Genomic DNA, 14624 nt, shown 5'->3' with positions numbered 1-14624 from the left:
AACAATCATTCAGGATACTATAAAAGTCTAATGATCAACTAACATATAAAATATTTCAATAAAATCCTTACAACTAGAATTAAAATTAGCTTGTACGGTCTCAATTTGCTCCTAAAAAGGTCAAGAATTCTTGCTGAAATACAGGAAGAGATGTCACATATAAATTGGTAGAATCAAAGAAATAACAGGGTACATAGCATGTGTTTAAAAAATAAAAGAAGAAACGAAGAAATATGGATCTGGTTGAAATCTCCTTCTATAAACAAAAAAAGGCTTAGCCTAGAGCTCCTAGGGCCTCTCTACAGAAATAAGCCTGCGACGGATACACCAAGCCTCCGATAAAAATTTGGTAACTGAGGAGGCAACCAGTGTGGATGTTTCATATTTGCATATTCTGGTGGCATTGACTCTATCCGACAGTAATAGGTTTTTACAGAGGGGGATAATCCACTTTCCTCTAGGGTTCTTGTATGAGGGACAGAAAAACAGGATATGCTCGATTGTTTCTTTATAATGAGGGCAAGATATGCATCTATCAGTCGAAGGGACACTGGATGACCAGTGGGCCGTATAGATATTAGTAGGCAGGGAACCATATCTAAGCTGTAAATAAAGGGCATAAGATGGCATGGGGAGGTTCATGGAAGTCTCAGGCCAAGGTTCATGTTTAATTTGGAGAAATTCTGTTGTTAGCCTACCAAGCCCGTTTTGGCGAAGTATATCTTCATTGGCTTTTTCCCAGTATCTTCTTTTAACAAGATGTCTTGCGTTATTGGGAATCAGTTTCGGGTGTTCCCAGTAATGGGAGAGACCTATTTTAGCCCAAGCAGATTTCATCTCCTGCAGCCATTGGATTCTAGTCGGGCCCTGCGGAGTAGCTATAAGTTCCCTCACTGCCGTCCTATATGGTTCGAGTTCGGGAGTTGTCCAAAGGCGGATCCAATAAGAAAGCGGTCTCAGGGCCGCTGTGGTTTGATGCTGTTTAACCCTAAGTGGAGCCTGAGAGGAATCATTGGGGTACCTACCCCTAACCGGGAAACCTGTCTAAGGAAGTTGTTTTCTTTTGTTAGTAAAATATCCAGTCTTCTATGTAATCCCCAGAGTTCCGCTCCATACAGGGCCGCCGCATGGATTTGGGCATTATAGATCTCGGCGATTATAATCAAAGGGGAACTCAGGACCTTTCTGGACCTACATACTAGGGCCCCACCTCTTTGACTTAAAATAAGTGCCCCTTTACCAATGGCTGCCTCCCATTTTCCTGTAGATGATAGTCTAATTCCCAAATAGTCAAACTCTTCCACTTTCTCCAGTGGTATTGAATTCATTTCAATTTTGACACGTGGTCGTTTCCTTAGAGAGCTATATATCATGAATTTCGTTTTTTTAGCATTGACGTCGAGCCCAAAATCCTTACAGAAAGCACAAAATTGGTTAACCAAACTTTGGATCCCCACCGGAGATTTGGCTAGCAAAATTGTATCATCCGCATACAATAAACATGGGCGTTTTTTCCCCTGCCAATTTGGGCGAGTCGTTTATGCAATTCTCCAAATAACGGATACAGTTATTGATATAAAGCAAAAAAAGGGTAGGGGCCAGAACACACCCCTGCCGGACTCCTCTATTGATGGCCACAGGATCTGTCAACTCACCCTCCTTGCCACATCTAATTAGGGCTTAGGTATTGTCATGGAGCCGGGTGATAAGACTCAAGAGACCTGAGGGAACCCCCATATTGGAGAGTGTTGACCATAGCGTGTTCCTGGGGATCAGATCAAATGCAGCTCTCAGGTCTATGAAGACCACATACAGATTCCCCCCCCCCCCCCCCCCCCCCCCCCAAGTCCACATTCTTCCACTTAATTGCCAGGAATCCCAAGACTTGGTCAATGGTGCTCACGGCAGGTCTAAACCCTACTTGTAGATTAGATAGGGCATTAGATTCCATGATCCATTCATCAAGGTGGAACAAAAGATGTTTGGCATAGATTTTTTGAAAATTATCTAGGAGACTGATTGGACGATAATTAGCTGGAATATTGGGGCAACCTTTTTTGAAGATGGGGACTATCTCGGCCCCTTTCCATGAGTGAGGGATAGGGGCTCCAGCTGCGATTGCATTGCATATTTGTTTGAGATAGGGAGCCCATATGTCAGGTCTTGTCTTGTATAAACCACCCGGAATCTTATCAGGACCTGGAGCCTTTCCCCAATTCAGTGAATCTATAGCGGCACTAGTTTCAGCTAAAGTGAATGAGATCAGGGTAGCGTCTTGGGATATTGGGACATCGAGGGACCTAAGAGATACCTCGGGAGAACCTGCGTATAATTGGCCAAAATGCTCAACCCAGGTTACAGGGATAATTGATGTGACAGGTACAGAGGCAGAGTCTCCACAGTTTTCTGCTATTAATTTCCAAAACCTGGAGGTATCTTTTGATTTAGCGGTTTCCAAGATAGCTACCCATCTGGCCTCTTCCCAGCTTCTACGTGCCTTGGTACATTCGTTCTTATAATCTTTTCTAGCTGTTCTTATAGAATCAGCTTGGCCTGTTTTTAATGCTTTCAGTAAAGTGAGCTGTGCTTCCCTACATGAATTATTAAACCACTGTGCCCGGCACTTTTTCTTGGTATTGCTGGAGATCTCTTTTGTGAAGAGGTACTTTAGGGAATCGAACAGTTTACTGTGGGCTGCTAAAAGCCTATCACCCTCATCGTCTTTATAATGAAGCATGCACTCCATTTGATTGGCTAGCAGATTGTAAATTGATGAAAGATGCTCGGGGGATGTGGTAACAGACTCCCATTTTAAATTCCGTCTATTATTTGATAAAGCTAGCTGATGGACATAGAACTTAGAATGTGGTGTCTCAAGTAAAGGGAATAAGCCTCTAGTCGATAGAATCAGTGGATCGTGGTCACTCTCTTCATGCTCTCTTACTCTCATATCAACCATGTGGCCCCACAGTCTAATGTCGATGAGTATATAATCGATCTGGCTTCTAGTCCTTCCTCGTTTGAAAGTGGGATGCAGCTTTGCATCATAGCAGGAGCGACCATTGCAGGCTCGAAGGCCATAAGTTATTGTAATATCAGCCACTAAACGGGCTGTTTTATTCAATCTCGGCCGTTTGTTAGAGACTAGCTGTGGGATCCCCCAATAAGCGTCCTCTTCCTGATATATCTCTTGAACCAGGGGGTTGGGCTCAAATGTAACGTTAAAGTCCCCTCCAATCAGAATAAAGTGAGAAATATTATTTTTAAGTAAGCTATCCAATAAAAATAGAGGGTCGTGATCTAAGAGGGAACCCTCACTCCTGTTATAAACATTGATTATTAGTAAAGATTTCTCCTTGGGGATCATTAACAATAGGGCCTGTAGGTCAGGGCAGCCCGTGTCTATTACTACAGCTTTACTTCTGAGAGAACTACTTAACCATATAAGTAGCCCTCCTGAGGATCTCCCAGAGGATGACTTTCGAGCTGAAACCCAATAGCTTCTAAAACCTAGTCTGTGTTTGGGACCCGTCGCCCAAGTTTCTTGAAATATACATAATAGATGTTCGTCAATGAATTGACCCCATTCCGAATTTTGCATTTTGCTTTCCAGCCCTGCTACACTCCAACTAAGAACCTTGGCAAAATCATTGGATTTGATATGTCTGGCTTCCTTTGGAGGAATATAGTTGCCTGTAACTGTATTGTCTTGTGTGGTGTACACTTCACAGGGTGCAGGGCCCGATTAAATCATATCTAATGGGGTTTCTGAACAATAGAGCCCTGGATCCCTAGAAGTGGTTGAGGGATGAGGAGCCCCCTCCTTATTGGCTAAATAAAAAGTGTTGTCAGAAGTTCCCCGATTATCAGGGACCGTCATTTTTAATGGAGTTGCTGGAGTAGGAACATTAGGGATAGTATAATTAATGGGCGCAAAAGCTAGAGTGTTGGAATCCTCTTCCCACGGGCCATCGCATAGTCAGTCTATCTCCGAGAGTGACAGTGATAGATGTCTGAGACCAAGAACAGGGCTGGACCGTGTCTCAATGTCACGGGCAACTTTCCGAGACAAAAATGGTTGCCTATACATGGGTGGCCGTGCTGACGGATAGAATGCTTGAAGTCTACACAGAGAGACCATACCAACAGCAGGATACGGTCTATCTGCATTTAGCACGAGCTGCCGTACAAGAGCAGGGGAGTCAAAATTGATGACAATACAATCCCCTGTGCCGATCTTTTCAAGAAAACCCACCCACCCAACCCTTCTCACCATCAGGATCGAGGATGTCATGGAGAATGCGAACCCCGCATTAAGATGTAACCAATGGATAACTTTGTTTTTAAGCTCAGTGAAAGATTCCGGGGATTTGGTTTTAAGTACAGGCACATTGGAAATAACCAAAAAATATGGGCATGACTCCGGGGGGAGTTGCAATGCTCTTATTCCAGTTGGGCCGGTGGTCTGGGTCCTCTGCATGGAACCCGTAAGACCATGATCAGTGCTGGGAACTGGGTTTGACGGAAGAGAAATCCTTTCTGGGGGATGGGCTGGAGCCATCAGCGGAGAAATAATCGAGGTATTTGATACTCTGGCAGAACTGGTTGGTTGGTTGGAAGAAAAATGGCTCTTGCTCGTTGGGGCAGGTCGTCTATTAACGCTAACCTGTTCGTAAGTAGGGTAAGAGGTGTGAGGAGGGTTGGGTGTCTATAGTAGTAGAGGGTGCAGGCTTCTGGGTCTTAATAAAAACTTCAAGTTTCTCCTCTATTGTTTGAAGGCGAGTTGCGATTGGAAGAAGCAACTTAGAGATCTCTTCTCTTATGAGAACCCTAATAGACTCATTTGACTGTTGGTCGCTGGTAAGAGGCGAGGAGGATGGATCCGTAACCTTAATGGGGAGCTGAGTCGGGTGGAGGGGACTCAGGATGCTGGAACGTTTATTTAAGATGGCAAGCTCCCTACGTTTCCTTTTGCCCTTGGGATTGGGAACGATGGTAGTGGGGAGCTCACTCTTTGAAAGGCTCCTGGTCGGCGAAATCAGCAATGCGGATGGGATGGGGTCATTTGGCGCTTCACCCTGAGACTTTAGGGAAGTACCTGCAGGGGAAGGGGAAAGGGGGGATGCTATAGGTAAAGATCCTGTGTGCGAGGTGGACTGTATGGTGAGGTCGTCATGGGTTACAAAAATAGCTGGGGAAGATGGGACTGCTAAACGACGCTGAACCTGCTCTATTTCATTCTTTAGAGCCCCGACGGCTTTTAGTAAAAAGTCGTCTAGGGTTTTATTAGATCTAGGCTTCTCTTCGGCCCCCCCACCCCCCTGCCGACGACCCATCTTTCTTACTAAAATTTAAGGGCCTTGAAGAGGAACCCAAACTATAGGGAAACAAACGAGTCCCTCTTGGTACTGTTAGGAACCCCACACCATACAATGGTTTGTACACTCCACAACCCCTACTGCAGATGGCAAGCAAACAGAGGAACTCCCAAGAGCAAAAAGGAAGGGGAATGGCCCGGCCCGGGCACCAATAGTCGCGACAAAAAAAGTCTTAAAGGGGCTGTCCCTGCCCCAGACAACAAGGACCGGAGGGCAAGGGGGGCCTGGATCCTGCCCCTACCGCACAACAAGTCAACAGAATCCAGAAAGCGCAGCCCCCGGCAGTGGGCACGAAAAGAGTCTTAAAGGGGCTGTCCCCACCCCAAACACCAAGGACCAGTGGGCGAGGGGGGGCCTAGTTCCTGCCCTTACGTCGCAAAAAGTCAGCAGGGTCCTCTGACCACAGAACCGGCTCAGCAGCAAGACAAGATCCTCTCCTTACAGCCTTTTGAAAATGGGGCGTCAGGGGGGTGGCCCAGCCCAGCCTCTGTCAGGCGCTGACGGGCGCAGGACAGGCCCGCCCTTGGCCCGGGCTTCGCCCATGCGCCGTCCGCGCGCGTCCCGCGGGAACGCAAAGTAAAATTTAAAGGGCTCCTGCCCTTGATTACAAGGCAGCACCTCCTCTTCGGAACCAAGACGTGCTTCCCGCGTGGCGGGAGCGCGAAGTAAAATTTAAAGGGCACCTGCCCTTGATTACCAGGCAGCACCTCCTCCTCCTATATGTAGTATAATTCAGGATTTCCCCCAAGTATCTGCAGTGTAGTTCACTATTGCCCAGATATCTACAGTGTACTAAGTATAATTCAGTAGTGCAATGCGTTTTTATGAAAAAGAAATGTTCGAGACGTGTGGCTGTAGACAGTCATGCTTAGCATAATCCCGCCATCTAGTGTTGGGCTCGGAAGTATGCAGGTTGTTTTGTTTTTCTTTGAAGAAAGCCTTACAAGTCGTGAGGTAGAGGTAGAGTGACTCCTCCTCTTGGTCAGGTTCCAACGTGTGTTCCTCTGCTCCGGTTCAACACCATTGGCGTTTGTCCCTTCCATACTTTAGCGTCGGTATTGTCTTTGATTGCGGTTCTTTTTAGTCTCCCTCGTTTACCCATCAACTTCCTCAGGGTAACTTGAATCGACTGCGGCCCAGGTGGGCCTTCGCATTTTAGGATCGACTTTATCTTCCACATTCCCTCGACACCATATCCACCCAGTGATGGAATGAACACCCTTCTGATTTTTCACTTGATGCCATGCCAAGTACCAACGCACCAATCTCCATCAGGTGTGTAACTTGTGCCTCTCCCCGGACCATCAAGAAGCCACCTGTGATGCCTGTAACTCCTTTCGGTCCAAAAAGACACTGCGGGATCGACCAGCTTTCCTACTCGAGATGTCCCACTGTAGCATCGAGGACACGCTGCACATTTTTGGAGCCAAAGACCCTCAGGAGGAGACCCACACCCAGGTGTCGACTGTCGACGAGGATTCTTGTTTGCCTGGATACAGGTTAGGCTCAGAGCTCGACATCACGCCGGGACAACCTGTGAGTACAGTGCCCCCATCCTGGCACCAACACCAGCAACCCATTCCAAAAGCTCTGGACCGACCAAAATCTTCACTTGTGCCACCACTCTCCTCGGGCCATGGCCGGCACTGAGCAGCTGTGTCGGATATGTCTAGCCCCAGCTTGGAGCCGAAAAAACAACAGAAGATATACCAGTGAACCAACTCCCTCACCATCGGAATCCAGCTAAAAATTGGACTTCAAAGTGCCTGTGCCAAAACAGCACTCCACCTAACATCGAAATCACCCATTGACCTTTGGCATCAAAAGCCTCGGAGTCAAAAGGCTTGGCATCAGAAGCCTTAGCATCAAAAGTTGCGTCAGAGCTGAAATCATACTCCTCGATATAGCATATGGTCAAAACTGAAACGGTGGAACCGGTGCGTTAACGTATGTAGGAGGAAATAGACTTACGCCAAAATCACTTTTTCATTCATGCAGACACTAGCCATATCCTGGGTAGACCTCCTCACACTGGTGCACAACCAGCACATAGACCATGTAATTTTGAGAGGCTTTGCACATTTTTATACCACCAAAGCACAGAAAGAAGGCTGGCAAGGCAACTAACCCTGTACATACCATCCCACTACCACCACATGTTACACAACCTTTACCACCTCATCATATTCCCAAGAGGGTTCTATTCACTTTTTCAGGGGAGAAGGGGGTGACGGAGATCAGTACTCCATTCCAACTCAGGATGACCCATGGAACACTTAAAACATGGACCCGCCTACTGACAGACCCTGACCTTTACCCTGTAAAGCTGTCTCCCCTAGATGACACCGCTACCTATCACAACATCATAGGTAGGACGGCTGTTTATCTTAAGGTACAGCTCCACACACACAACCACTAGAGGGCGATTTATTTATTTATTTTCCGAGACACTTTTTTCTAGCCAGCACTCAGCTAAGTATCTGCTGATGCTTAAAGGTATGCTTAGCCACACACCTGACATCTTTAATGAGCCAGTTAAGGCACGTGCCATTACACCAAGGGTTGATTAAAAAGTATAAACCTTCCCCAACTGACCCTACCTACATTAGAGGCCAACTCCCTCCTGACTCTCTGGTGGTCGCCATAGAGAGATAAAGGGCAGACTCTCAAACATCTGGTGAGGCGCCTCCACCAGACAAAGAAAGTAAAAAGATAGATACAGTGGGGAAAAAGGTTGCTACTCAGGTTGCCAACCAATGGAGAATTGCCAAACCCCTTTGGCCTCCTCTCCCACTATGACAGCGCTTACTGGGATGAGATGGAGTGGCTCCTACAACATAAAAAAGGGCATACGAGATCACCTCGGAGGGTAAATTAATTGCGAACACCTCCATCCACTCCGCCCTTGATATACTAACACAGCAGCAAGAGGCATTAATTCTAGTGGCCGCCTCAGATGTCACGCCTGACTTTGGGTTTCAGTCTGCAAACTTGAAGTGCAACAAAAAAATCTTTGCACTTCCTTTTGATGGCCAGCATCTCTTTGGCCCTCAAGTAGACACACTACTCGATAAAAAAAGATAACATGACCAAAGCTATGGGAGCATTGCAATGATCATTGCCTCATGGAGAGACACAATCTACCTTCTCATATCCCTCCACGTCCTATCAAAGTCCCCAGCAACACACCACCTTATCTACAGGTTACATCAGGGGCTCCTTTAGGGGCAATAATTCCAGGCGTAAAGCCAAGGGTAGGTTCACCAAATCCTCTGCCACCTCCACCACAACCTAACTTCGCATCCCCCACCCCGACGACACAACACCAGTCAAGGGGTGAATACCAGGTTTTTTTTCCTGCCTGGCACCTCCAATAAATGGGTGTTGCATATTATTCAACATGGTTATTGTCTGGAGATCACTTCCACACCGCCGAATATCTCTGAATATTCCACCCCTCAAATACAGACTCTCAATAGAATGTCAACAGTTGTTCAAGGAGCAAGTTCAGACACAATCAAAAACAAAAAAGGGGACTGTAGAACCAGTGCCAACACACCAGCATGGCCCAGGAGTCTATTCACTCTACTTCTTTATTTAAAAAAAGGACGGTCCTTGAGACCAATCTTGGACCTTAGACCCAGATGTCATGCCATTACTACAACAAGGCGACTTCATGACAGCATTCGACCTGAAGGACACCTATTCCAACATTCCTATTCACCCGGCACATCGCTGATACCTCAGGTTCTTGATAAACAACCAACATATCCAATTCAAGGTGCTCCTCTTTGGGGTGACAACCGCCCCCCAGATTTTCAAGAAATGTCTTGCAGCCAATGTGTGCAAGCTGCAAGACATTTGCAAAACAGGCACAACATACGTTTTTCCATATTTAGACAATTGGCTCATCAAGTGCTACACGTCAACATTGCCTTGCAGCACACTCAGTCCACCATAAACATACTTCATCAACTAAGATTTACCATCTATGCAGTCAGATCCCATCTCCAGCATCTCCAAATACAACCCCACCTACGAGCCATCCTCGATTTACAGAGAGTGATAGCCTACCTCAGTGCTGTCCAAATTCAATCCTCTCGGATGCTTATCCTTCTGTTCTAGCCTCATCAGCAAGTATCAGGGAGGATAGTCATGCCTTTCCTTGGTATGATGGCATCCTGCATAGCCATAGTACCTCATGCCAGACTCAACATGCGTCCGTTGCAAGAGTGCTTAAGTCGCCAGTGGTCTCAAGAGGAGGGTCAGTTGGAGGATCTAGTTTTGGCCAGCTGTCAAGTTTGCGACTCACTGCAATGGTGGAGTACCAACAATCTCCTAAAAGGACGGCCGTTCCTGGACCCAGATCTGCAGGGAACCATAACAACGAACTCCTCTGTCATGGGCTGTGAAGCGAATTCACAAGATCTCACTGTCTAGGGATGCTAGACACTCATCCACAAACATCTCCAGATCAATCACCTGAAGTTGCTAGCTGTTCATTTGGCTCTCAGAGCGTTTCTTCCTCACCTGATTGGCAACATAGTCTTGATGAAAATGGACAACATGACGGCCATGTACTGTCTCTATAAGCAGGGAGGCACCAGGTCCCCCTCAGCTCTCATCTATCCCAGACCATTTGGAAATGGACTCTCCGATACAACATGCATTAATTACTTGCCGGGATCGGAGAGCAACTTTGCAGGTTTGCTCAGCAAGAGGCGTTAACAAGTCCACGAATGAGAGATCCACCCGCAAGTTCTCCTCCCATACTTCCGGCATTGGGGTCACCCAGAAATAGACCTTTTCACCACAGCAGAAAACACAAAATGGCCAAAGTTCACCTCAAGGTTCCCACATCCACAGTCCAAGGGCAATGCACTATGGATGAGTTGGTCAGGGATATTTGCTTACGCTTTTGCACCTCTTCCATTAGTGGTTCGCAAACTTAAGCAGACATCTCTCATTCTAGTAGCTCCCCCATGGGTACAGCAGTCATGGTTCACTACTCTACTAGAACTCTCAGAAATCCAATACGAGGTACTGCCAAACAGGCAAGACCTTCTTGCGCAGAAAAATTGAGAAATCAAACACCCAGGCCCCAGATCCCTCAATCTTGCGATCTGCCTCTTGAAATCCTAGAAGTTGGTTATTTGAACCTTCCACAACCCTGTATGAAATCTTTAAACAAGCATGCACACCAACTATGCGTGCTTGTTACACTGCAAAGTGGAAAATATTTGTCTACTACTGTCATTCCAGATGAATTGATTCTTTAAAACCCAATGTTAAGGATATAGTCTGTTATCTATTCGACTCTTGGGGACCCCCAAGCCACCCCCCCTCGAATTACTACTAGAAGCCCGTGACCCGCAAGCAATTTGTAGGATGTAAATTTCTAACAATAAAACATTAATTCGCAAAAAAAACCCACAAACAAGTACACACCAAACAAATGCTCAAATTTAATCACTAAAGATCGAATTATTTTATATCGAACAAATATGCCAAAATTGAAATGTTTTAATGGGAAGGTTGGCGCTGCATCTCGGCAACTAACTTTGCAATGTTTTGTTTGATTTAGGAAAGTTGAATCTTCAGGTCAGATTGATTTCGGGTTATATTTTTTAGGTACAAAAGATCTGAGAAAGCTTTTCCGCATAAATATATGGTGGGGAAAGGAAGTAAAACCATAATGAGTCATTTGCTTTGTAGCACCTATCATACCAGTGTAGGGTGCTGGAGCACTTTACAGGGGTCTACAAAGTATAGGATTCACATGTCATCCACACTGCTAGCCATTTTGTAAGAGTGCTTGGTTCGAAGAAGCACAAACTCAGGATTCAGAACATAACACAGTGCTTAGCATTGACTTTAACAATAAGTATTTCTATGCAAGCAAACCTTTTTTTAAGCAGCATAAGGATAATGAAAGACTAATTTGTGCCATGCAGTTTACCTGCTGTTCTTTGATGGCAGTTCATAGCTCACCATGGTAGATTATAATCGTAATTTATGGACTGCGCTGTAACAAAAGAATCTCTGTGACAAAAGCAGTAACCCACTGTGCTATGCACATAAAATTCTCTGCATGATATACTTTCTTTGCAACAGGCATATTAACTATATGCACTCCCATAGATGAGCTAAAACTGCCACTTGCCAAAACTCCCATTTCTCGCCATCAGGTGCAGTAATCACCAGAGTTATCTTGATGCTTTTATTTTTGCCTGAAAGCTGCTGGATGGACAAGGAACTTTGCAGTACTTTTAAAAGTGCTGCACAAATGAAGTGATAACTGTGAAAACACAAGTGTTTCTGTGGAGAGACCCTAGCTGGAGAAGTGCCTTCCTACCGGCCTAGGCCTGTAGACCCCCTGGGAATCTGTCACATACTCTTGGGGTCTGCGGACCACAGGTTTGGAATCACTGATCTATTCCATTTACATACCACTGGTCTAGCTTTTACATTTATAAGGCTACACCTAGCAGCAATGGCCACATATCTACAAAACAGACAGCACATTTCCCTATTCAGGATTCCTGTCATTAAAGCCTTCTTAGAAGGCCTTAAGAGTCATCCCCACTAGGGTGCTACCTCCCTCTACTTGGAATCTCAATATTGTACTACAAGATTAACGGACCCTCCATTTGAACCCCTCCACTCTTACCCCCTCCAATTTTTATCCTGGAAAGTATAATGTCTAATTGGCATTACTTTACTCAGATGTGTCCGTGATCTTCAGACATTAACTTTAGAAGAGCCCTTCTTCCAACTTCATAGAGCCAGAGCAGTACTACGTACCAATCCTATTTTTTTTTCCAAAGGTGGTGTCTCAGTTCCACCTTAATTAATCTATCGAATTGCCAGAGTTTTTTCCCCAACTTGAAACAGTTGAGAAAAGAGCTCTTCATGTCCTAGATGTAAAATGATCCCTTATGTATTATATTGATAGGAAGAAGTTATTTATTAAAACACAACAGCTCTTTGTTGGTTTTTCAAACCCTCGCAAAGAAAAGGCCATTTCTAAATTGGCATTGCATGCTGGATTGTTAAATGCATTAAAAAATGCTATGCTAAAGCTAAAAGAGCTTTACTTATCCTTCCAAAAGCTCACTCCGCTCACGAAAAAGGAGCTTCAGTGGCCTTACTAGGAAATATTCCTATAGCTGACATATGTAGAGCAGCTACATGGTCTACACCACATACATTTAACAAACATTACTTTACGGATGTGCTGGCCTATCAACAAGCATTGTTGGCCAAGCAGTTCTACGTACACTTTTTTAAACTGTAACCCCACACGTTAGCCACTGCTTATTGAGCAGGACTTATTTTCAGTATATGCTAAGCATGTGTACCTACAGCCACACATGGCTTGAACAGAAAATGTTACTTACCCAGTAAGGTTCTGTTCATGGTATGTAGTGCTGCAGATTGACGTGCCCACCTTCCACCCTGGGCACCTGTGTGTGTGTTACAGTTACTTTTATACGTTATTACACATTAACTTAGCATGGACATTCTACTATACAATGCTTGCAGGAAAACAATCTAACAATGAAGTCAATGCGCATGCGCATAACCAGCAATAGTAGGAGTTACTCTACCTCATGACTAGAAAGACTTTCTTTGAAGAAAAATAACTTGCACACTCCCGAGCCCAACACTAGATTATGTTAAACATGTGAATCTACAGCACTACATGCCACGAACAGATGCTGGCTAAGTTACATTTTCCTTTTAGTGAAAGAGCATGTTGAAACTAAACACATATAAGCTTTCAGCAAAGTTTTCATAGCACTGTAAACAGTATCACACAATGTTCTTTAAATATCTCAAAAAGGGCATTCATCGAAAGTGGGCAGAATAACCTAGGGTTGTCCCCATGGCAAGTCTTTGTTCCATCTCAGGCATTTGAAATCTTTTGAAAGTCTTACTTGGATTTTTCCCTGACTTAGCCCACAACATTCTAACCATATTTGAAGAAAAGGATAACAGCCTGCTCCAAGTAGAACTAAATTAAGTGTTTAGTCAGATGTCTGATACGGCTATCGAATTTTCAACCAGCAATGCAATACCAAGTTGGGTAGTAATTGTACTTGTCTATCTCCTGTTTTCATATGAATTACAACATCCTTCTTAATAATCTTCTTCTCCATGACATGCTTGGCATATTCAACAGAATCCGGCTGGATCTCTTCAGACATGCCAGCATTTTTGAGAATGCCTTTCTCTCACATATGTTTGATACCTTGCTGATCTCCAGCCAGTGGTCCACGCTGCCTTTCTCTTAGTCCTGTGTAGAATGACTGCAGTGCAGTTCTGATTTTTCAACCCAGTTTCTCTTTTGTTTTGGGAGCAGTACAACCATAGTCTGGCTCCTTCAAAGTCTAGGTTAAGAGCCAAACATATTTTGTTCTTGCCCTGTTTGTTGCTTCGTATATATTTGTGCAGTCCTTATTCACTTTTTGGTTTGTTAAAGGTTTGGCTGTGCAACAAAAGATTGAACCATCAGCAAAGTTAACACCCTCTCCCAGTGAGAGTAACCATACACTAAGGAGACCATGGTTTGCAAAATGTTGGAACTTTGCATTATTTCTATTTGATTAGTCAGAGGCTGCCTAGGGTTCAGTGGCCATACGAACTGAGGTGCCCTATTAGCTTGTGAAAGTATGTATTGGAGATAATCATATTATTTCTGTAATAAGAGACTCTTATGATGAATGTTGTCACAAAAAAGCACTTATCTTAGAAGCATAACCATGCTTGGGGCTTTTCAGGCCTAGTCAGTGTATCCTACTTCTCAGTGGTCCGTTTCTACTTTCTTTTTTTAATAATAGGACAAACTAAGAGCCAAAATAAGTGCTCTACAGTTGCTTTTTTCAGTCTCTGGGTGTTCGAGTATGGAGAAAGATAAATTCATGTCTTTAGAATGCCAGCCACTGTGAAAGACTGAAGTAAATTGGATTACTTTGTAAAGTTAAAATTTTTCTGGGATCAGAATTCTCCTTCACGCGCTAGCTAGAGATTTCCCCTGGTGTGTGGAGAGAAATCTTTATGGTTAGACCTCTAGGTAGGTGAAGAAACACATTGTAAAGACCGCATGTTTTCAGTTGGTAGTCAAGGGTCAGTGCTAGTCTAACAGTGTTGAGCATCTCTGCGTTTTCAGCAGTCCCCATCAAATGACACTTGTCTGTCCCGAGGAACAGTACTTAACATATGTCGTTAACATATGTCATGGCC

The 14624-nt window shown here is 44.7% G+C and overlaps 1 protein-coding gene across 3 annotated transcripts in view; it reads left to right on the top strand.

The window, feature by feature from the left end:
* GPATCH2L (G-patch domain containing 2 like) overlaps positions 1-14624 on the top strand; it is a 357886-nt gene that overhangs the window by 234578 nt on the left and 108684 nt on the right. The window lies entirely within an intron of this gene.

Source organism: Pleurodeles waltl, chromosome 9, assembly GCF_031143425.1.
Source record: "Pleurodeles waltl isolate 20211129_DDA chromosome 9, aPleWal1.hap1.20221129, whole genome shotgun sequence".
In the NCBI taxonomy this organism is placed as follows: domain Eukaryota; kingdom Metazoa; phylum Chordata; class Amphibia; order Caudata; family Salamandridae; genus Pleurodeles; species Pleurodeles waltl.
The sequence above is the reverse complement of the archived record's forward strand: the minus strand, read 5'-3'. Positions and strand labels throughout refer to the sequence as shown.